The following is a 24,996-nucleotide window of genomic DNA, read 5'->3' on the forward strand; positions in this document are numbered from 1 at the left end:
GAAGAGGATTTGAAACTGCAGGCACATAGATGTTCATTTAATCATTCAACATACTTACTATGTACCCACTATGTACCAGGCTCTGTTTATGGCACTAGAAATATATCAGTGAACAACACAGGCAGTCCTGCCCTCATGAAGGTTACCATCTAGTCAAAGAAGACAGGTAACAAACAATAAACGTAACTAGTAAGTTGGAAAGTGTGGAGTGCTATGGAGCAAAGGAAAAGTGTGAGGATTGGGGCCAGTGTCACAATTTTAAATAAGGTGGTCAAGGTAGGCTTCATTGAGATGGCGACATTGATCAGAGACCTGAAGAAGATAATCGTCTGTGTTGTTCCTTACTTATTATACTTAAAACCTTTCTTAAAGCATCAAACGTAAGGTAAAAATGAGGCATCAACATCTGGTATAAGCGGAATTGGGGACTAGCCTTCTTGTTGCGAAACTAACCAGACACATATTCAATACACTTGCATTTTAACAAATGTGACCAGATAAAACTTAATTTTCTGAGGTAGAATGTGCTAAAATAGCACTCCAAAACCCTTTCTGGGTAACAAAGTTCCCCCGTTAAAACTCTGGCCCTGTCAGTGCCTTTCTGTCAGGTACCATACTTTCTCTGAAAACCACAATAAGAACTGCTCTTTTATCAAGATTAGAAACAGATACCAAATGTTTAAAGGGGATAATTAATAGCCAACAGCAAATCTTTGCATTAATGCAGTGGCAGGTGAATGAGTTATGAAAATTCCCTTTACCAGAGAAACAATCAGCTGCTTTACCACTCACCCTGCAGCCTTTATTTCTCGCTTGGAAAAAAGCCATATTTATGGCTTTTATGGGGGAAGAAAAGAGGCCAGGAATTCTGTGTTGGATAAATTTGATATCTGTCTAACCAATGATAACAATTCACGTTTAAGTGCGTATTGTTAAAACCATAATCCCCGTTCCAGATTCTAAGCTATCGTAATACGTGTGTTTTCAAGCCTTTTGGATTCCAAATGGCTCCCAGATCTAGAAAGTTATCTTACTGCTCAGCCAGGCAGGGGTTTGGTCTTGCACAGAGCCAGTTTCAACAAAGTCCCTGAAACACAACGTGTTCTGAGAAATTAGAAAGTATGCAGCGTGTGTTTCTTTTACATGATTATAACTTGGTTTCTGAGTGGTTTTCATACTAAGTGGTTCTGCTCCGAGATTTCACCCCCAATATCACCTCCACATTTCTTTTTTTTTTTTTTTAATTTTTTTTTAACGTTTATTTATTTTTGAGACAGAGAGAGGCAGAGCATGAACAGGGGAGGGGCAGAGAGAGAGGGAGACACAGAATCCGAAACAGGCTCCAGGCTCTGAGCTGTCAGCACAGAGCCCGACGCGGGGCTCGAACTCACGGGCCGTGAGATCATGACCTGAGCCGAAGTCGGACGTTTAACCGACCAAGCCACCCAGGCGCCCCATCACCTCCACATTTCTACGTCCTGCCTGCATTTCTCTGGTAGCTCATATATCTTCAACTTCTGACTCTGCTCAACTCAGTTCAGGCCTTCCTCAATTCTAAGCTGCCAGAGTATCATGGCTGAAATACTTGAATACTCATGTGAAAGGAACTCAATCAACTTCTGCTTTTGTGTCATTTAGCAACAGTTGCTCTATTTCCTTCTCTTCTATTAAGCAATTCTGTTTGCACAGAAAAAACATAACCAACAAATGACTCTTCTTTTGTTTACCAAGTACTAAAAGCAGTGATAATAAACTAAACCATGCCAGACATTTACATAACCTACTCCACACTCACATGGCAATGTCACATAGGGCTACGCGATGTGAGCCCCTTCAGAGGAGAAATGACAAAGAACTTCAAGGACAAGAAAAATTGCTTTTACCAAGAAAAAAAGAAGCATGGTTTAATTGTGATTTGACTTGACAAGGGACGCGTCCTGCTTTGAACAAAAACACAGGAGCCTCTTGGGCAAATTAGCAGGTTGATGTTGAATACACCGGTTTATCTTTCCCATCTTTTGCCAGATGCTCCATTTCATGGGTTGGTCTAGAACCACAAAATATATCCTATTAAAGCACAGGAACAAAATAGATGCTTTCTTCCACAGGAAGGCTCAACATGTAAATAACCACTGTCTCTTTGACCTATATCCATCCCTGAGGCTGCACTCGTGACTTTCTACAAGCACCAAGCACCCCTGTATCTCACTATCACCCCAACCATCCTGCTATTGTGTAGATGAATTAACTGTGACAAGATGAAGTGACTTGCTCAAGATCCAGTCACCAGAACTAGCACTCAGGTGCTCTTTTGCCCAAGGTTACACAGATAATTAATGAAAGGTGATATCATTCCCTGCCTTCCAGCTTCTGGCAACACCCAACTTCCCCACCTTCTAGTATCTGCCTCAACACACCTCACCTGTGCCCTGCACTCAACCAGAATGTCTGACTGCCAAAACATGCATTTGAACCCGTGTTTCTTCTACGTCATTTGGTTGAGTGCCACCTGTCTTAAAAGCAGGGCTGATGTACAAAATATTTAACCACTGCTATGGTCTAAGCACTTGACCATTCAGAAAGGATATTGGCTTAATGCTGAATCAAGGACCTGGAGGCTCCCCTCCCCCCCTCAATAGGCCCTGTTAGCTGCAGGTGTGTGGGGAGATCAGAGGGACCCCTAGGGGCAGTTTCTAAAGAGAAAGGTGTAAAGGATCCAGTCTTCCGTAATCTGTGCACCACGTGTACAATGCTTCCAATTTATTATTCATTCAACAAATATTAAGCACCTACAATATGTTTTTCCTTGTGGGAAAAAGAAAAGCAGTCAGACACACCCTCACGTCCTACCTTGTTTCTCGATGGAAGAGACAAGAAATGTCTGTCAATAGTTACAACAGAAACCAGAAAATTGTTTTAAGATAGGTCCAGGAAGATGGGTATGGCTGTTGACAAAAGGAGGCATCGTTTGTGGTTATGCATCACAGAAGGCCTTCTGGGAGGCTCATTTCAGCCATGGCTCTTAAAGGGTGGGGAGGATTTGGGGAGGAGGAGCTAAAAGGGACAGTATTCCAGGCTTTGGGAAGAAGTGCACACAAAAGTAAGAAATGGTAGACTACAGATGTAGTCTAGCTGGCTGGCCGTCACTGGTGGCACGTTTACAGGCATCAGCACCAAGGAGTGTGGCCATAGGAAAGGAAGGGGTTAGCAACGACTGAATGAATACTCCAGAGCACTGCTTCCTGGGCTTCAGGGCATGCTCCCTGGGAGCCCTCTCATTTCTAAACTGGTCAGGCACCCCTCCCCCAATTTCTGACTCTACTAGAGAACAGGCAGGCATTGGCTAAATGGACCAAGGGATTACATGCCCTTGCCAGGCTCTGATGGGCCAGGGAAGAACTGGCGATTGAACGCTGCCCTTGGAATCACTGCCTGGGAACAGGATGCATTCTCCAGCCTGCTTGGAGGCAGCCCAGCACTGAGTCTGGCTCTACTCCAGCCTGGTTCCAAAGCCAGAAGTGGGAGTATGTGACAATGGGCCGTGAGTGCTCCCTCGTTCCTCAGTTGGGGCTGGAGGTGGGAGAGGGGAGGGTTTGTTAAAAGTAGATCTAAAATAGGAGTAGGCAGAGAACACTGTGTGAAGTCATTTAAGAAGAATGATCGACTCTCAGAGTTTGCTCTAGACTAAATTGGAAGAGATTTTTTTCAAAGTTGCTTTTACCATCTCCTATCAAATATACGGGTCCCTCATTATTTTAGTTCGATGATGGAAACCAGCAACTTGCTAATTGGAAAGAGCATGGGCTTTGGAGTTCCACCAATCTGGCCCCAGCTCCTTCCTTGTCAGGAAGAGAACACGCTTCCTATTTACCTAGAAATGATGCACTGGCAGGGAGGGTTCACGGATTCAAGATGAGGTCTAGGAAAAAGGAAGTTAGTAAATAAGAAGTTGTCAGTGCTTCTCTACCATGATGCAAGAATGATGGAACTCTGTTCTCCCTGACTGGTAGTCTTAAACAGAAGTATTTGTACAACAAGTACAGAGAGGAAAACCAGCTCCCCTGGTCTAAAGGCTGTGCTCCCTGCGAACAGCCAGCTCCTTCTGTTCTTATTCTACACCCCACAATCTGCCTTTACATCTACAATCCAGTTTCCTGAGTAGACTTGCTTTAGAGCATCCTGTGTATATAACCAGCTCCAATTTTCAAACAAAGCCTTTCTCCTATTGCATTGTTTTCCATATTGGAGACTTTAATCAAATTCTCAGAGGTCCACGAATTCTTTAGAATAACTTTTAAAAGTTGTGTTTTCATTTGAAAGATCGCATAAACATTTTAACACAAGCATCACCTGGATCACCATCTTTTTACAGAGTAATGCTCTGTAATATCAATGCCCAGACTGGATTTGCACTGATGACTATTTTGGTCAAGTGACCATCTAAAGTCTCATAATGTAAGTGTGAAAGCAATAGTTCTCAAATGGGGATATATTCAAGGGTCCACACGTTTTCAAGTCTGAGAAACATTTCTTAACTATCAATAACATGACAGGCTGGTTTATCTATCAGTCTCTTGCAAGTTTGGCTATGATGAATTGATCCCTCCCAGCTTAATCACCCTGAATGAAGGGACCCAATAGTTATTGCATCTGTAGAGCTAAAGATCAGATCTGTGGTATCTGTACCAATATACTGCCAGTCAGTGAAGCAACCAGTTAAATGACCTCCTCCTGAAAAGCTCTACTCTCTTGTATGTGACACATAGATTGTGAATGGCCATCAGAAAAACTAATCTTAGATCTGAAATAGAAGACCTTTTGATCTCTGCTCTCAACTTTGTAAAATGCAGGTGAAGCTACCTCCACTACTATTAATAGGGATATTGGGCTAATAATTCCAGACTTTCCGCCATGCCAGGTCTGTCTGGCCCTGCTCCTGACTCAGTACTCTTATCTTAAGGAGATTATGATTTGCCAAAGACCAGTGAGATGAAAGAGGCATGAGAAAGAACATTTGGAGAAAGTCATACCTGAGGTCTGCAGGCTAACTCAGGTAGGACTGAAAAGTTTCTTTAGGCAAATCATGCATCTGAAAGACGTCTCTGAGTCTAGGTCAGAGTAGCAGTATTCATGTTTTGGATGCAAATAACAAAGTCACCAAGGGGACTCATTTGTTCTCGCAACTGGCAGTGCAGAGGTCGATCCGACTTCGGGTGTAGACTCAGTGGCTCAGCACCGCCCTCAGGACAATTTCTTCCTGCCACTCTGCCCTGCCAAACACAGCATTGGCTCCAACCTCAGGCTGGCTCTCCTCATGAACACAGGATGGATGGCTGCCAGCAACACGTAGACCATGCGCTTCCTCCTTTGGGGATGCTTTTATTCAGCATTCCAAGCAACAATTCCAAGATTTCACCCTGATTAGAGTCCTTGAGATCTCTCTTCTCCAACATTCACATCGAATCAATCAGAAAACGATGGATTCTACCTTCAAAATATATATGGCATCCAACCACCTGTCACCACCTTATTGCCATATTTCACCTGGATTACTGGAGTCACCTCCTAACTGGTCTCCCTGCTTCTGCTCCTATTCCCCCTAAAGCAGCCTGCGTGATACTTTAAAAATGTAAGTCAGATCATGTCACTGCTCAGAATCTTCCAATGGCTCCCCATCGTACTTGCGAACGAGCCAGCGAGTTTGCAATGCCCTGTTAAGTGCCTGATCTGGCCCCCGGCACCCTTTTGGGACCTCAGCCCCTGCCACACCCCCTCCCTTTCTCACACCAGGTGTGCTCAGCTTCTGATCAGGGACATTATACTGGCTGTCCTCTTTGCCCAGGACACTCATCTTCTGGAGAGCCACACGGCTCACTTCCAAGTCACTTTGTCGGTGAGACCTAACCAGGTCAGCCCATTGAGAACCACAATGTCTGCAAGACCCTCTGCACTCACAATCTCCCTACCCTGCTTACTTTTTTCTCTAGTACTGCTCACCTAGTGTACTCATTGATTTATTGACTCCTCCCAGCAAGAACGTAAGAGATTTATGTCTATTCGTTTCCCTGATGCAGGTGCTCAAAAAGGCTTGCTGAATGAATGAATGCATCAGCCCGGCTCTGACACCTCACCTACTTCTGAGCTCTTTTTTTTTTTTTTTTCCAATGTTTATTTTTTGAGAGAGAAAGAGAGAGACAGAACGTGAGGTGGGGAGGGGCAGAGAGAGAGAGGGAGACACAGAATTCGAAGCAGGCTCCAGGCTCCAAGCTGTCAGTACAGGGCCTGATGCAGGGCTCGAACTCATGAACCATGAGATCATGACCTGAGCCGAAGTCAGATGCTCAACCGACTGAGCCACCCGAGCGCCCCTACTTCTGAACTCTTATGGGAAAATGCCTAAGACCATAAAGTTAGGAGCAGGACCTACCAAAGTTGGACTACGCTGGATGTCTCCAGAGAATTCTGATTGGAATTTTGATTATGTTCTAAGAAAGAAAATGATAGGAATCAACAGACAATCGGTGGGGTTAACAACACCTATGGTGCTTATGTAAAATGATGGTTCTTGGGTCCAACCACAAACTTACAAATCAAAATTTCAAGGGACAGGGATTATAAAAATCTCCATCTTCTTTTGTTATTTCTTTCTTTCTCGTTTCTCCTTCTTCTCCATCTTCTTCTTTGTCTTCGTCTTCACCCTCATCTTCATCTTCATCTTTTTAAATCAGCAGCTCCAGGTGATTCTTCTGTTCATTAAAACTGAGAATAGTTTGGGGAGTGTGTATCCATACTTGGCAGGAGCAGCACAGGTGTACTGTGAGACATAACAAGTATGACAAAGACAACTGAGATATAATAAACAGTATTTTTTAATGTTTGTTTATTTTTGAGAGAGAGAGAGAGAAAGAGAATGAGCAGGAGAGAGGCAGAGAGAGAGCTAGAGAATCCAAAAGGGTCTCTGTGCTGACAGCCCGAGGCGGGGGCTCAAACTCACAAACCATGAGATCATGACCTGAGTTGAAGTGGCATGCTTAACCGACTGAGCCACCCAGGTGCCCCAAGAATATTTTTTTGGTTGTTTATTTTGAGAGAGAGGGGGAGAGAGAATTCCAAGTAGGCTCTGCACTGTCACTGCAGAGACCGAAATAGGGCTTGATCTCATGAACCATGAGATCATGACCTGAGTCAAAATCAAGGGCAGATCCTTAACCGACTGAGCCATCCAGGCACCCACAGAAGAATACTTCGAAGTCGAAACTGTTAATGAACTTTGGGAGTTGGAGTTCTCTTTAGATAATTATTTCCTTTTGTTTGCATAAATCTTTGTTTCTTGATTTTTCCATACAAATAATCAATATTCAAAAAACAATGGTATTTTTGTCACTTAAATAGAATTAGATTAACATTTTGTTAAATTTCATGCCAGTTTATAGGACTAGATTTTGCTTTTGACATTTTAATAATCATATTTAATCAGTCTCTGAATCTGAAGGACAGTTTTTAGTGAAGTGCTATTTTTTGTTCAACAATAAAATTATCATTGTTTTTATCCAACTTATTTAAACAAACAAACAAAAAGTTCACCCATTTCTCTTAGCCCTACCACTCCCTGCCTCTGGCAACCACCAATCTGTTCTTTGTATCTATGAGTTTAATTATATGTTTTTTTCTAGATTTCACATATAAGAGAGATCATATGATACTTGTCTTTCTCTGGCTTCTTTCATTTAACACAATGCTCTCAAAGTCCTTTCGTGTTGTCACAAATAGCAAAATTTCAATCTTTTTTATGGCTGAGTAACATTCCATTTGTGTATTTGTGTGTGTGTGTGTCCCCCAATTGCTTTATCCTTATTAATGGACACTTAGACTGCTTCCATGTCTTGGCTGTTGTAAATAATGCAGCAATGAACATGGGGGTGCATATATTTTTGAATTAATGCTTTCATTTTCTTCAAATAAATATCCAGAAATGGAATTGCTGGATCACATGGTAGTTTTATTTTGAATTTTTTGAGGATCCTCCATAGTGTTTCCATAGCAGCTGCACCAATTTACATTCCCATCAACAGTGCACAAGGGTTCCCTTTTCTCCACATCCTCACCAACGTTTGTTATTTCTTCTCTTTTGGAGAATGGTCATTCTGACAGGTGTGATGGTGATATCTCATTATGATTTTCATTTGCATTTACCCAATAATTAGTAATGTTGAGCGCCTTTCCACGAACCTATTGGCCATCTGTATATCTTCTTTGGAAAAATGTCTATTTAGATTCCCTGTCCATTTTTTAATTGGATTGTTTGTTTTTTTGCTATTGAGTTGCTTGAGTTCTTTATATATTTTGGATATTAGGTTCTTATTAGATATATGATTTGCAAATATTTTGCCCCATTCAGTAGGTTGCATTTTGATTTTGTTGATTGTTTCCTTTGCTGTGCTTTTTAGTTTGATGTCATCCCACTTATTTATTTTTGCTTTTCTGCTTTTGCTTTTGGTGTCAGATTCAAAACATATCACCAAGACTTATGTCAAGGATCTTACCACCTATGTTTCCTTCTAGCAGTTTTTTTTTTTTAATGTTTATTTATTTTTGAGAAAGAGAAAGAGAGAGAAAGCATGAGCAGGGGAGGGACAGAGAGAGAGAAGGGAACAGAGGATCCAAAGCAGGTTCCAGGCTCTGAGCTGTCAGCACAGAGCCCGACACGGGGCTCAAACCCATAAGCCGTGAGATCATGACCTGAGCCAAAGTCTGACATTTAACTGACTGAGCCACCCAGGCACTCCTTTAATCCATTTTAATTTTTGTGCATGTTATAAGATAGTGGTTTAGTTTCATTCTTTTGCATGTGGCTGTCCCAGGTTTCCTAACACTATTTACTGAAAAGATTGTACTTTTCCCATCATATATTCTTGGCTCCTTTGTTATTATTGACCGTATAGAGGCACCTGAGTGGTTCAGTTGGTTAAGCATTCAACTCTTCGTTCTGGCTCAGGTCATGATCTCACGGTTCATGGGTTTGAGCCCTGAATTGTGCTCCTGTCTCTCTCTGCCCCTCCCCCCCCAAAAAAAAAATACATACATACATACATACATACATAAACTTAAAAAAATAATGGACCATATATGTGTGGGTTTATTTCTGGGCTCTCTATTCTGTTCTATTGATCTATGTTTGTTTTTAGTGCCAATACCGTATTGTTTTAATTACTAAAGCTTTGTAATAGTTTGAAATAAGGGAGTGTGACACCTCCAGCTTTGTTCTTCTTTCAAAAGATTGACTATTCCAGGTTTTTCATGGTTCCATACAAAGTTTAGGATTTCTATTTTTTTTTTTTTTAGGATTGTTCTATTTCTGTGAAAAATGCCATTTGATAGAGCTTTCATTGAAACTGTAGATTGCGGGGCACCTGGGTGGCTCAGTCAGTTAAGCGTCTGACTTCAGCTCAGGTCATGATCTCACGGTTGGTGAGTTCGAGCCCCGCGTCGGGCTCTGTGCTGACAGCTCAGAGCCTGGAGCCTGCTTCAGATTCTGTGTCTCCCTCTCTCTCTGACCCTCCCCTGTTCATGCTCTGTCTCTCTCTGTCTCAAAAATAAATAAAACATTAAAAAAAATTTAAAAAAAAGAGAAACTGTAGATTGCTTTGGATTGTATAGACATTTTAACAATATTAATTCTTCCAATCCATGAGCATGGACTATTTTTCCATTTATTTGTGTCTTCTTCAATTTCTTTCATTAATGTCCTAGAGTTTTTAATATATAAGTCTTTCACATCCTTGGTTAAATTTTTTCCTAGGTATTTTATTCTTTTTGATGTAAGTGAGATTATTTTCTTAATTTCTCTTTCTGATAGCTCACTTTTAGTATATAAAAATGAAACATAATTTTAAAAAAATTTTATGTTTATTCATTTTTGAAAGACAGAGTGTGAGGGGGAGGGAAAGAGAGAGGGTGAGACCCAGACTCTGAAGCAGCCTCCAGGCTCTGAGCTGTCAGCACAGAGCCCCACGCAGGGCTCAACCCACAGACTGTGAGATCGTGACCTAAGCTGAAGTCAGATGCTTAACTGACTGAGCCACCCAAGTGCCCCAAAAAATGAAACATATTTTTTTAGTATAAGTTTTGTATCCTGCAATTTTATTGAGTTTGTTTATTCTAACAGCTTTTTGATGTATTCTATAGGATCTTCCTGTATACATTATTATGTCACCTGCAAATAATGAGTTTTACTTCTTTCTTTCTGGTGTAGATGACTTTTGTTTCTTTTTCTTACCTAATTGCTCTGGCTAGGACTTTCAATAACATGTTGAATAAAAGTGCAAGGGTGGACATCCATGTCTTATTCCTGATCTTAGAGGAAAAGCTTTCAGCTTTTCACCATTGGGTATGATCTTAGCTGTGGACTCGTCATATATGGCCTTTATTATGTTGAGGTATGTTCCCTCTACACCCACTTGGTGAGAGTTTTTGTCATAAATGGATGATAAATTTTGTCAAATGCTTATTCTATCTACTGACCTAATCATATTTTTATCCTTCATTTTGTTAATGTGGTGTATCTCATTGATTGACTTGTAGACATCACACCATCTTTGCATTCCTAGAAAGAGCCCACTCAATCATGGTATATGATCCTTTTAATGTATTGTTGAATTTGGTTTGTTTTTTATTGAAGATTTTTGCATCTATACTCATCAGGGATATTGGCCAGTAATTTTCTTGTGGCATCCTTGCCTGCTTTTGGTAACAGGATAATGCTGACCTTGTAAAATTCATTTAAAAGGGTCCCTAAAAAAAAAAAAAAAAAAAAAAGCCACCTGGGTGGCTCAGTCGGTTAAGTGTTCAACTTTGGCTCAGGTCATGATCTCACAGTTTGTGGTTCGAGGCCCACATCAGGCTCTGTGCTGATATCTCAGAGCCTGGAGCCTGCTTCAGATTCTGTGTCTCCCTGTCTCTGCCCCTTCCCCACTCGCACTCTCCCTCTCTCTCTCTCTCTCTCTCAAAAACAAATATTTTTTTTAATTTTAAAAAGAGTTCCCTGCTCTTCTATTTTTGAGAAAAGTTTGAGAAGGATTTGTATTAATTCTTCTTTGAATGTGTGGTAGAATTCACTAGTAAAGTCATCTGGTCCTGGACTTTGTTTGTTGGGAAGTTTTTGATTACTGATTCAATCTCCTTATTAGAAATTAGTCTATTCAGATTTTCTATTTCATCGTGATTCAGTCTTGGTAGGTTGTGTATTCTAGGAATTTATCCATTTTTTCTAGTTTGTCCAATTTGTTAGTGTAAATTATTTATAGCAGTCTCTATTAATAATTTGTATTTCTATGGTATCAGCTGTAACATCTCTTTCATTTCTGATTTTGAGTCCTCTTTTTTTCTTGGGGAGTCTAGCTAAACACTTGTCAATTTTGTTTATCCTTTCAAAGAACAGCTCTTAATTTCATTAATCTTTTCTATTATCTTTTTAGTTTGCATTTCATTTATTTCTGCTCTAGTCTTTGTTTACCCTTCTACTAACTTTGGGCTCCATTCGTTCTTTTTCTAGTTTCTTGAGGTGTAGAGTTAGGTTGTTTATTTGAGGTTTTTCTTGTTTCTTGAGGTAGGAATTTATCACTATAAACTTCCTTCTTAGAACTGCTTTTGCTCTTAACAATAGAGAACAAACTGATGGTAACTGAAGGGGAGTGGGCAGGGGGGAAGGGTTAGATAGGTTATGGGTATTAAGGAGGACACTTGTGGTGAGCACTGGGTATCATATGTAAGTGATGAATCACTAAATTCATACCTGAAACTAATGTTACACTGTACATTAACTAACTGGAATTTCAATAAAAACTTTGAAAGAAAGGAAAAAAAACTGCTTTTGCCACATCCTATAAATTTTAGCATGTTACATTTCCATTTTCATTTGTTTCAAAGTATTATTTTATTTCTCTTTTCTTTCTTTGTTGAACCACTCGTTATACAATAGCATGTTGTTTAATTTCCACGTTTGTGAATTTTCCAGTTTTCTTCATGTAATTAATTTCTAGTTTCATACCACTGTGGTCAGAATAGTTGTTCGATATGATTTAATCTTCTTTAATGTATTAATACTTGTTTTGTGGCATATGGTCTATCTTGGAAAATGTTCCATGTGTACTTGAGAAGAATGTATATTCTGCTGCTTTTGGATGGAATATTTGTATATATCTATTAAGTCTCTCTGGTCTAACACATCATTTAAGGCCAATGTTTCCTTATTGATTTTCTGTCTGGATTATCTATCCATTGATGTAAGTTGGGTATTAATGTCCTCTACTAGTCTTGTATTGCTATTTTTCCTTTAGATCTATTAATATTTGCTTTATATATTTGAATGTTTCTCTATTGGGTATGTATTCACAAATGTTGTATCTTCTTGTCGGATTGACCCCTTTATCATGTGACAACTTGCCTTGTCTCTTACAGTCTTCTGTCCGAAAGTCTATCTTGTCTGACAGAAGTCTAGCTATTCCAGCTTTCCTTTGGTTTCCATTTGCACGGAATATCTTCTTCCGTCCCTTCACTTTCAGATGTAAGGGTGTGTCCTTACATCGAAAGTGAGTCTCCTGCAGATAGAACACAGAGGGGTCTTGGTTTTTTTTATCCATTCAGCCACTCTGTCTTTTGATTGGAGAATTTAGTCCATCTATATTTAAAATAATTATTGATAGGTATGTGTTGGTTGCCAGTTTATTAATTGTTTTCTGGCTGTTTTTACAGTTACTCTCTGTTTCTTTCTTCCTCTGCTGCTCTCTTCCTTTGCGGTGTGATGACTTTCTCTAGTGGTATGCTTACATTCCTTTCTGTTTATCTTTTGTGTATTTACTACAGTTTTTACTGTGTGATTACATTAGGTTTATCTGTGACAACTTATATCTATAACAGTCTATTTTAAGTTGATAATGCTGGGGCACCTGGCTGGCTCAGTGAGCTGGGCGTCTGACTTTGGTTCGGGTCATGATCTCATGGTGTGTGGGTTCGAGCCCCATGTTGGGCTCTGTGCTGGCAGCTTAGAGCCTGGAGCCTGCTTGGTATTCTGTCTCTCTCTCTCTCTCTCTCTCTCTCTCTCTGTCTCTCTCTGCCCCTCCTCCATGCACACTCTTTCTCTCTCTCTCAAAAAATAAGCACTAAAAAAATTTAAGTAGATAATACCTAATTTGATCCCATCCTTTTTATAAGGATGCTAATCATATTGGATTAGGTGCCATTCTACTCTTAATCTTAACTAATTATTTCTGCAATGACTCTATTTCCTAATAAAGTCACATTCCAAGGTACTGGGAGTTAGGACTTCAACATATGAATTTGTTGGGGACACAATTCAATCCATAACACCATCCCTTTCTCTTTGTGATTTTAAGATCCCTAAACAACTTTCTGGTTACTAGGGTGGTTCCCCAGGTACCCAGGATTTAGCAGAGGATCGTGGAGAACATATATCCAAGAGGATCCTCTCTTGGTCACTAGAGATGAGTATCTCCATTGTGAACTGATGTTCCGTTCTTTCAAGAGTCTTCAGTGAGTCTGGCTAGCATGACTCGGTCCCTGAGAGCCTGGTCACTCTGGTTATATTGACAATGTGAATTTGGGGAACTACACAATAGTGACGAGCAGTCATTAGGCCCAGTTTGCAGAACTGGTTGACTTCTCTCTCTGACATTAATGTATCCTCTCTATAACTGCAATCTCTCTAACTCTATCCATTTTGGAAGGTTCAAAAAACAGCTAATAATGTCAGGAGATGTGCCTAGTGAACATCCTCCACCAGTCCTGTTTCTTGGCAATCTCCACACCCAACCTACTTCTAAGGTTCCGGGCCTGACATCCGCAGATATGAAGTATGTTATACAGCATGCCCTCATTAAAAACGGAATTGAGGTACCTAAGGCACAGGGGGAGATTCCCAGATATTTTACCACAGTTAGTCCATTCTATCACTGGCCCCATCTTTCTTGAACAACAGGCATTTTGAAAAGGAGTTAACTTCTGAAAGCTAGTTTGCACAACAAGGTAGCTAGAGCTATCAACCCAGGAAAATATCCACCTGTCTTTCCTATGCTCTGTGGCAGGATAGCCCCCAGTATCTTTTGTAACTTGGAGCCTTCATGGAGGAGAAGAAAGGTCTTGATTTCAACTTAAACAAATATTCTTGCTTGCATATCCTTTTCTGATTCCATCAAATATCTTTCTCTCCCTGGAGAGAACGCAAGGCTAAGGCGTAAGTGGAGGTTCTTAGAGGCCTCAGACATTATCATAAACTTGAAAAAATGCTTTCTTATATTAGCTTAGCCATTTTATCAATTAATCTCCTTGTTCTATCCATGGAAAAGGATATCATCAAATAGTTCAGTTATGGTTGGCTAAATATATTACATGAACCCTGTGGGCCATTAGCACCAACTCTAAGTTTGAGAGTTTTAGATCTACTCCAGCTTTAAAACTCAAAACAGAGGAGCCAAAACTTGAATGCAATGAAATTTGCAAACCCTAGTGGCTGACCCAGAAATTTAATACAACAAAATCTGAATACAGGAGAAGCTCTCTTAATGGAACATTACTTAACCAACTTACTGGATTACCTTTGCTCTCTAACTCTCTTTAACCCCCAATGATGCCAGGTGCACTGAATGTTAGCAGGCTACTCTTTATCACAGTATTTTTCAAAGTGTAAGTCTTCATATCAATTTACTGGGTTGACATAAATTCACTGAGTCATGACTGGCATTTTTAAAATGAAACAGTACAGAACAGTTATATTGTATGCTTAAAATCAGTTATTTATTCTAAAATGTGTTTATATTTATGGCATCAAAAGTGAAACATGAGTGCAAAAAAAAGAAAACCCAAAACAAGTAAATTTTAAAGCCAGACATGAAAAATAATGTAAAAATGAAGTTGAACACTTTGAAAAGACTATAAAGGCAGGTCACTAAAAAATAAATAACAAAAACTGATGTCAAATTAGTTGCAAGCTGGAAAACCAAAAAATGAGGAAAGAAATTATAAAGCCTAAAACAACTCCACACTAATATTGTTTACAAGTGTCTTTAAACTCTCTCTCCCGCTATAGAAAAACAAAGGTTGGCAATCCTAAACCCAAGGTATCAAGAGTGGGGCTTATGCAAGAAAAACAAGGAGCAATTCCAATCAGGAAACCCACACAGTGAGCCCCACACCTAAAAACTGGGAAATGAAGGTACAAGTATATGTTTTAAGTACAAATAAAAAGTTTAAGGTTTAAGTTGTCTTAGAAGTCTAAATCATACATGAAAAAAGGACTTACATATTTTTAAATTTTGGCCAGTCCGTAGAATATGATGGAATAGAATTTGAATGTTATAAACTCACTGCACCTATCAACAAAGGAAGGAATGACAAAGCATACCATTAATGTATCGGAGAATGTAATCAGATGGCTAGAGTATAAAACAACATGATCAGAGCAAAGTACAGAAAAAAATCATTGTCTCACATCAGGAAGGACTAACCACTTATAAGCTAAAGACTCATAATCAGCCCAGATAACTAGTTTTCTATGATGCTTTCCTGCCTCCTCCTTCTCGTTGTCCTCTTGCCCCACGAGAACTGGTTACTCCTTCATGTGCCACTTGCTGCTGTAAGTTTGTCTATTCAGGGACCTACCAGAGCCTCCGTAATAATTCCCTATACATCATCGTTTATAAATGTGCATGTCCATTATCTAGATGCCAAGCTCCTGGAAGATAAGAACCAGGTGTTGCCTGGTATTCTCAGCATCAGCCTGGCGCCTGGCACTTGGTAGGTACTTAGCAAATTTTGTTAAATGAATGACTGTGCACATAGAAGTCAAGGTGTGGCCCTAATTTTCAATAAAAATGGAAGGCAACTTAGTTTGAAGTAAATTGTAAATCTGGCATTAAAAAAAAAAAAGGTTATAAGGGCACCTGGGTGGCTCAGTTGGTTAAGCATCTGACTCTTGATTCGGGTTCAGGTCATGATCCCAGTGTAAGGAGATCTGACCCAAGTTGGGCTCCTCACGGAACCTGCTTGAGATTCTCTCTCCCTCTGTCCCTGTGCCCCTCCCCCATGTGCGTGTGTGTGTGTGTGTGTGTGTGTGTGTGCGCGCGCGCGCGCGCGCTCTCTTTCTCAAAAATAAATAAACTTTAAAGGAAAAAGGGTTACAGTAATACAAGCAGGATGGCACTGTTACATTTTTAAGCTCAAAAAGAAAATCACTGGCAAGGTCAAAGTTCAGTAGGCTGTTACAACCATTCTATTCACTTTGCCTTGACTCTGGATTTAATATGAACCTTTCTATAATTTTGGCTCCCTGTTTGGGATCTTGACACTTCAAAGGAAGTCCTCCTAAATAGTCAAGACAAGTATTCTGGTCACTGAAAAAGAAAATGTTTCCACCTCTCAAACTGGTAAGTTGATTTTCTCGCACAAATCAGTAAAGACTGATCTGGTCTGGGAAAAAAAATGGAGGAAAACCATTGTTTTACTCTCAGGTATGTCCCTCCACCTGTAAATGTCCAAAATATCACTTTTATTACTTAAATTACATAATTAAAGTAATTTTCCTGAGTAATGGTGTAATACATACTGACTGTAGAAAAGTTGCAAAGGTCTAAAAAGTATAAAGCAAGAGAAAACACACACACACACACACACACACACACACACACATACACATATTCTCCCTCTCTCATAATCCTACTTCACCATGGTATCAACTCTAACATTTGATGCATTTGCTTCCAATTGTCTTTTTTGCAGTCTTCTTTATATAGCTGAGATTACTATACATGATACATTTTTACGGCCCTAATCTAACAAGATAAGTTCACCTATCAAGTTTTCTTCTATTTACCCTGCCCCATGAAGAGTTTTCCTTTCCCATAACTTCAAACTTTCTAGAAAGACCTCTCTCTAGAACATAATATCAGTGAGATTCTATTCATCAATCAAAAAATGTTTATTGAACACAAGCTCTGTGCAATGTATCAAACTGATGACACTGAGTACAGACAGAAATAAAAGTGACTATGTTTAAAGAAATTAAAAAGCAGATTGAAGAAACAAACCTTCTGTACACAAAGAAAACATGTCAAGCGACCCCCTGTTTAATTAGGTGGCAAAGTAAAGAGGTACAGAAGGGGGGATACCAAAGGTAGCTTAAGAGTAAGTGGGTGCTCCTGGCTTCGACAAATAAGACTAGATACATTCTACATGAATCATTTCATTTAATCCTCCGGTGAACTTTGGGAGGTGAGTACTACTATTCTCTCCCTTTTACAGCAGTGGACACTGCAGTGCGAGGAGGCACGTAATTTGCCTCAGATCATAGAGCTAATATCTCAGTCTGTCTCCAAAGTTGGGCTCTTAACACTGCCTTCTATGCGATGTCCCCAAAGGCTTAAGAGAGACTGGAGAGTCCAAGAAGAGGGGGAAACATCCAATCAAGTGTTAGCAGAAAGCAAAGTATGAGCTTGCAGTCTATGGTAGGGAGCAGAGGAGAAGAGGTAAACAAACGGAGTATTTGTCATTAGGTGATCTCTTCCTCGGGCAGGACCGGAATGGAGGCTAGAGGCCGTGGTCTGCCATTAAGATGCTCAGCCCTCCGGTCATATTGGAAGACGGGACTTCCCTGGGGATTTCCTGCCATCCTGAAGTCGGACAAGCTGCCTCACCATCAGGTAGCCCTAACCCTTCACCCCACCCCTCCCTAAAGGTCTGGCGAGCTGGGGTTCTTGGAATAAAGATCCTCATTCTCCACGGACACTCACTGCTGCTCACGTACCTCGGCACACGCTCGCATTCACACACACCTTCTGCCTGGAAGAGAGAGCCCCTCACGACTTCAACTTTCCAACGTGGGGCCCACAGAAACGAAGACCTCTGGTTCAGCACCGGGAGCCCCGGCTTGGTTGAGGACTCCCGCAGGAGTCGCACTGGAACCCCGACCACCGAGCTCCCGCCCTTCAGATCTGAGCACCCGCAGCGCGATGCACTCTTGGCCGCCGCCTTCCCCCGAGAGCACAGAGTGCCTGCGCTCCACTCTTAAATCCACGCTTAACTGAGCCGCAAGAGCAAATCTGAATGGGCCCCGGCGGGCCCTCCACCAGCCGCCCCTCCTTCCAGGTCTCTGCCCCGACTTCCGCTGAGCCCCTGGCGGCCAACGCCCCCCCCCCCTACCCACCCGGACGCTCGGGCCCAGCCCGGCGGGCGTCCAGGCGGCGGCGACCAGCGCGGGAAAGAGAACTCTACGCCCCCTCCGACGTCAGGAACGGCTCGCCAGCCACCCCCTCCCCCCCCCTCACCCCCCAACCCCGTACTCCTTCCCAGCGCCCGGCTTCAGGCGCCTTGGCCCCGGCACGGCCGGCGCGGGCCGGTCACAGCCACCCGCTGCCGCGCCCCGCCCGCGGGCGCGCCGCCCCCAGAGCCCCTGCCTCCCCTGCCTCCCCCGCCGCCCCTCCCGCTCCGCCCTCCCCCCTCTCCGCGCCCACCCCGTCCCCTGCCACCCTCTCCCTACTCGGTTCTCCTTCCCCTCTCTCACCCGAGCGCTGCCCCTTCCTGCTCCCCCGCGCTCGGCCGGGAGGCCCCCCCCTCCCTCCCCCGCCGAGGAACGGACCCCTTCCCTCCCCCGATTGCTGGAAGCTGTGGAAGTTGAGGCCCCGGCCGCCAGCCCGCCTGCGTCCCAGCACTTCTGGACCCAGACTCAGCAAACACCCGGCGCTGAGCCTGCGACACCCGCGCAGCGGGTTAAAGCGCGCAAGGGGGTTTCCACGAGGCTCTTTCAGCAAATTAAGCTTTTCACACGGTGGTTCCTTCCTTAGCGCCGGGGGAAGTAAGGCAAGGTTGCAGCTCCTGAGAGGAAATGTTCGGACGCAGAAGGGGCTTGCGGCCCTGAGGCGCGGTGGAGAGTGGGCAAGATTTGGGGTGAAAGAGCAAAAGTCCGGGGCCAGACCTGCGTCTCCTGCGTCCTGGGCCTCTTCAAGGGGAGCCCCCTTGACTTCCCTGCGTGCGCCCTCCAGGCCTTCGAGGTGCTAGAACCTTCTTTAGCATCTTTAGCGCCTTTCCTTGGTGGCCCTCAAGACTTCACTGAGAACAGCGGAGCCAGTATTTTAGGTTTAGGTGAGGGGATCACAACCCCAAATCTTAGGAATTTAGAACCAACGTTCTGACTTGACCAAAAAGCAAAAGGATGTGCTCGAGGAAGAGAGTCGGATGGAACTACAAAAAGATGGTCAGACGGAGAATAAAAAGATTGGCTTATCTTGGCATTACCTCTAGCTAGTTTTAGGCCTTGAACAAGTCAGGGAAGCTCTTTGAGACCATTTGCCTATAAAATGGAATAATAATAAGCCCTACCCTCAATGTTATTGTAAGGAAAAGCAGATTGATGCATGTGACAATGTAAACTATAAATTGCCATACAAATTTAAGGTATTGTATCTTCAGAGATTTAGGGCCCAGTCCAAGGAGAAAAAGAAACAAGATAGCTTAACCTTGACTTCTAAGAACACCACAGTGAAAGCCACATTTCCCAACATGGTTTTAGCCATACTTTGAAGAAGATCCCAGGGAGCTGTGGGACTGTCACAAAATTCTTGCAAAATCGTCTTAACCAGGATACTTGTATTTTACCTTCATTAAAAAAAAAAAAAAATTGCTTGCCATTTAGTACCTCTGAGAAGAGGGGATGTTATGAATCAAAGACGGAGTGTAAAAATAGTGAAAAAGTAGATGAAGACTAGGAAATCATTGAGCTGAACCAAATAAAACAAGTTGTGTGTTTTACTACACAATCCCTCAGAGCCTTTGAATGCACATTGTGACTCAAAAGAGATTCCAGGAATCTGCACGTGAGGCCTGATGGATCTGTCAAGAAATGCACCCGAACACCAAGCCTGTTCTTTATTCACATCTTCATCACAGGCCGATTGGACTAATCTCATACCCGGGATTTCTAAGCTTTGGGACCTCAGGCAAATCATTGCAATTTCCCCTTCTTCATCTGTAGCCAACTGCTTGCAAAGAATTAAAACCTCATAGATTCATTAACCCAACTTTTATTGAGGGCCTGTGTGCCAGTCCTAGCACAGCACGGTCGGCACACAAGCACAGGAAGCAAGTAAAAACTTCAGCCCTTAAGGAGTTCCAATGGCAGGAGGAGACGCACACAAACAATGAAGCGACGACCGGTGCTGGCCATTCACCTTGAGCAGCTGTCGGTTGGCCTAGAGCGGAGGGATCTGGTCTCACACGCAGATGCCTACAGGGAAGAGATGGGGAATAGAAAGGTGAGAGTCTGGGAGTGCAGAATGGGAGAAGACAGGCGTGGTCTGCAGACAGAGCCACCGTGAAGCAGACGCTGATTGTTGACCCAGTCCTTCAAGAGAAGCCAGACATCTGAACTGTTATGTGAAATCCCCTGACTTCTGAATGTTGTCAGCTAGGTCAGGCTTTTAAAACACACTTGCAGGACCATCAAAACTCACCCCGCGGGCTGCCAGTTCGTAACTTCTGGGCTGCCATGTCACCAAAAATTATTCCATAGTGTGATAAGAACACAAGAGGCTTGAGAGACATTGTTTTATAACTACTATCAATAAAGGAAGTATGAGTGCCAGGTAAGTGATATTCAGTCTTCATAACAGAAAAATATTGATAATGGGCATAATATGTGATGATCTTATTACTGTTTTGATTTTAATAACCTATGTGAATAAGTCATCAGGATCCAGTACCTTGGTTTACCCATCAAAAAAACAACAGAATCTTGGCTTTACCTTGGTAGCAAAACACTAAATTTTCCAAAGTAAAGCAAATAGAATAGAAATGATGAGGGGAACATGCATATTTGCTGAATTTGAAATGCTGTTTTATAATCCCACTCCCTCTAGGTTCTCAAAATACTTGAGTTTGGGGAGGAATTCTGGTACACACATACTATATTTATTTTTTTAATGTTTTTTATTTATTCTGAGAGAGACAGAGCGAGTGGGGGAGGGGCAGAGAGGAGAGAGAGCAGGCAATGTGCCTGTCAGCACAGAGTCCGATGTGGGGTTCCAACTCATGCACCGTCAGATCATGACCTGAGCCCAAACCAAGAGTCGGATGCTTAACCAACTAGGCCACCCAGGCACCCCTATAAACGTAATTATATTTATATGATTACCAATTGTTTCAAAACTGCTACCCAATACAGTTTGCATTTGTTTTTGCCAAACATCTCACCCAACTGTAGTTTTTTTGTTTGCTTTTTAAGGGATGGAGTTCTGAACCAAGTTGCTGAAGGGTTACCACAGAGGGACCCAAATACTGTCCGGCTAGTTTGGCTGAGATTACCTCAAGGAGAAACAAATTAACAATTGATTACATTGGTCTCCACTAGTTTTCTGACTGCTATTTCTCACTCTCCTTCACGGGATCCGCTCTCTCCTTCCTTGTGTTATTAAATTAACCTTTCCTTTCCTTCTCTTCTCCCTGAAGAGGTTATTTGTGCCCACAGCTTATATTATCATATGGACACTGGGACTCTCAAATCTGTTGCTCAGGCCCATCCCTCTGTCCTGAACTCTAGGTCAGTGTGTCCAAAGACCAGATATCTCCAAAAAGGATCCCACAGATGCCTCCAACTCATCATGTGATAACAGAATATGGGGCACCTGGCTGGCTCAGTCAGTAGCACATGTGACTCTTGATCTTGGGGTTGTGAGTTCGAGCCCCACGTTGGGTGCAGAGATTACTTAAAAATAAAATCTTAAAAAAAAAATAACAGAATACATCACCTTTACCCCGAATCCCACTCTTCCTCCTCTATTCCTGTCGTTGGCTATGATATCTGTTACCTATGCTAGATACCCAGGGGTTATCATAAGCTCCTCTTCTTCCTACAGCCCCTACATCAGGTCAGCCATCAAGTTTGAACTTAGCAGCTTGTTATCTCTTCTCCACCCTCTCAACAAACGACCTTAGTTTAGTTCATCTTTTATCTGGACTTTATTAGGATAAAGTTGGAAATACCTCACCTTGCCCACAGGGCCCTCCACAACCGACCCCTCTCTAGCCTCACTTGTCCCTGCTTTACTCCTTGCATGCTCTGCTCCAATAAAGACTGTTAGTATTGTGCTCATGTTGATGGAATCCAGATGTTTGCAACTCAGCATCTTTGTCAGCCTTAAGCCTTTACTCAGACCCATTTTCCTTGCATTGGGCAGCGACCAAAGCAGAGAGTAGTGCAGACTGCCACATCACCAGAACAGGCTCTAGAGGACCCCTCCTGATCCAGTGAGCCCCCACCACAGTGTGCTTGAGATGGCTTTACAGGTCCCACTGCCTGCCTCTACCTTGTGGACCCACTGAACATCTTCACCGTCACTTCTCTAAGCCACCTTGTCTCTCATCCTTGGACCTCAGGAATGCTAATGTCTGTCAACAATGAACACACGTGTATCCCTTAAGGTTGCTGCCAGTGTCATTGTCTTATTTTGGAGAAAATGGCCTCAACGAGGAGAGCCTGGTTTTCTCCTACAGGCCCTTGTCCATTCCGCTTCTGTTCCCAGCCAGGTCACAAGTGGGTTTTTTTTTGTAGGGAGGAGAGACCCCACCTAGCTGTTGGCTGAGGTCAACTGACATTTCTCATCATCATCAGAGTCCACGGCCCCATGTTACCGTTGGTGAGGATGAGGCTAACTTGGGCACTCATGGTTTTCAAACATAAGTTTATTAAAACAAAAAAAAAATTGAATTAATAATAACCCATCCTGGTGTAGTTTTGGCCACACTTTGAGGCCAATAGTGAGAAAATCCTAACGTTCTTAACAAGGAAATGTATTGGGGTTTTCAGCAGGAGGGAAGGACTTTTCATGGCACTCTATCCCGCAATTAAGATAGGGCAAGAATTGCCTTTAGATGCTTGACTCATGTGCACAGAGGAGAAGGGAACAACTGTCACTCTGCGACAATAAATTGTCAATTTAATTATCTATTAATGTCCTGCAAACTGAAAGTCATTTGATATTTTCTCCAAGAAAACATCTCCAAATTGTCAGCAGTCTCCCCTGCGTCCTAATTATTGTGTCACTAACTGTGTTGGTTTCATTTCTTTTTTCCACAAAATGGGTCCCTCAGCATCGGCTGATCATAGTTATCATTTTTTAATGGCCAAATTTGATGGATTTACAAAGAGTTTCCCCAAAGCCGTGGGCCATTTGGGCCTCATGCATCAGTGTGAGGCAAATGTGAATTGAGTAATTCTTTCTCAGCCATTTGTCAACACCTCAGAGGAGGAAATGTCAGCAGCACATGACGGTGATCAAACTAGTTATGAATTTGAATTTGGCTGTTCTCCTTTTAAGGATGATAACCACATGATGTTAACCATCTTTTATCTTTACATTTCATAGTTGGGTTTTTATTTTTTTTAACTATATCGTTTAATTTTTATGCCCTAATTCTTGGCTTACCTACCAACCATCGGGAGGATAACACCAAAGGAACTAGACATTTAGTCTACAATAGTAATAATTAAAAAAACAGGGGGCGCCTGGGTGGCTCAGACAGTTAAGCGTCCAACTTCGGCTCAGGTCATGATCTCACAGTTTGTGGGTTTGAGCCCCACGTCAGGCTCTGTGCTGACAAGCCAGGAGCCTGGAGCCTGCTTCGGATTCTGTGTCTCCCTCTCTCTCTGCCCCTCCCCCCCTCATGCTCTGTCTCTCTCAAAAGTAAATAAACATTTAAAAAATTTGAAAAAAAAACAACAGCTAATAGTTAACACGGGCTTACTAGGCTCTGTTCTGAGTGTGTATTGACTTTGTGTGTTGGGACTCATTTAATCCAACAAAAGCTCTATGAGATCGCTATTGTTATTATCCCCATTTTACTGATGAGAAACTGAGGCAGAGAGTTTTATTAGAGTTACAAAGCCAGGCAGTCTTCCCTTAAAACCAGTCACCTGTATCGGGAATAGCAGCATCTTCATTATCACCAAAAAACATTTATTGGATAGTTAGGACAGGCATGTGAACTGTCTCACGTGCATTCTCACATTTAATGCTCTCACCCCATAAGGAAGTACAATTATTATTCCCCATTTTACAGAAGAGAATACCGAGGCTTACATAGTTATGTGCCCAAGGTCACATAACTATTAGGTGCCAGGTCAGGAACAATGGATCTGTCAGATTCTTTCCCACTGTGACAGTTGCCTGTAAGGATAGGATTCTGAATCTGGCAGCACATTATGCCCTTAATAAAGTCATCAGCGTATCAGCAAAGAAATTAAAAATGCCCTGGGAGGCCCTCTGGAGAAATGGCAGATTCTACGGCTGGGGCTGAAAACACGGGGTGAGCTTGGGGCATTTTACACTGACAGAAAGTAAAGTCGTGCTCACAACAAAGCAAAACACAAAAAGGATGAAGGCGTGTCAGGAGGACACAGGGGCAAACCAGAAGAAGTTCCCAGTGACCAAACCTGGAACATTTTGAGCACTGAATACATACCAATAGTATTAGATTATAAGTCAAAGAAAAAACAAACACCCATGAGTCCATACTGATAAAAAATAAATGACCGAATAAATAAATGAGTAGAAGAGAAAAACTGTCCTTAAAGAAGGATTCCAAATTGTAAATGTAGAAGGAATGAGGAAAGTACAAAATCGCCTTAGAGCCCTGTGGTAATAATGGTGGCAGGCAAGATCCTCTGAGGAATGTGAAAGTTGGTGGGTGAGGCTTTAAGGAGAAACGCGATCTTTGTATCGCCCCAGATTAGCTACCCAAAAATAATAATTACTGTGGTGTTTTTCACATATATCCACAAATTCGTTGATACTCCTTCCTCTAGAATAGGAGTTTCATTCCTTTTCCCTGGAGTGTGGGCTGGATTTAGTGACTTACTGGTAACAAAGAAAGTTAGTAAGTTGGAGCACCTGGTGGCTCAGTCAGTTAAGCGTCCAGCTCCAGCTCAGGGCATGATCT

At 42.2% G+C, this 24,996-nt stretch overlaps 2 long non-coding RNA genes across 2 annotated transcripts in view; both read right to left on the minus strand.

Annotated features, from left to right (window-relative positions):
- Nucleotides 1-6,492: 6,492 nt before the first annotated feature.
- On the minus strand, nt 6,493-18,124 carry LOC122226257. Its single transcript, XR_006205533.1, has 3 exons — nt 17,841-18,124; nt 15,314-15,383; nt 6,493-6,814 (listed from the first exon to the last, which is right to left on the minus strand). It is a non-coding gene; the product is annotated as an uncharacterized LOC122226257 (long non-coding RNA).
- Nucleotides 18,125-20,083: 1,959 nt separating this feature from the next.
- The window catches only part of LOC122226258, a 35,010-nt gene continuing 30,097 nt past the window's right edge, over nt 20,084-24,996 (minus strand). The window contains exon 5 of the long non-coding RNA XR_006205534.1: nt 20,084-20,287. This is a non-coding gene — a long non-coding RNA (uncharacterized LOC122226258). The remainder of the gene's footprint in view (nt 20,288-24,996) is intronic.

Source organism: Panthera leo, chromosome C1 (assembly GCF_018350215.1).
Source record: "Panthera leo isolate Ple1 chromosome C1, P.leo_Ple1_pat1.1, whole genome shotgun sequence".
Classification (NCBI taxonomy): Eukaryota; Metazoa; Chordata; class Mammalia; order Carnivora; family Felidae; genus Panthera; species Panthera leo.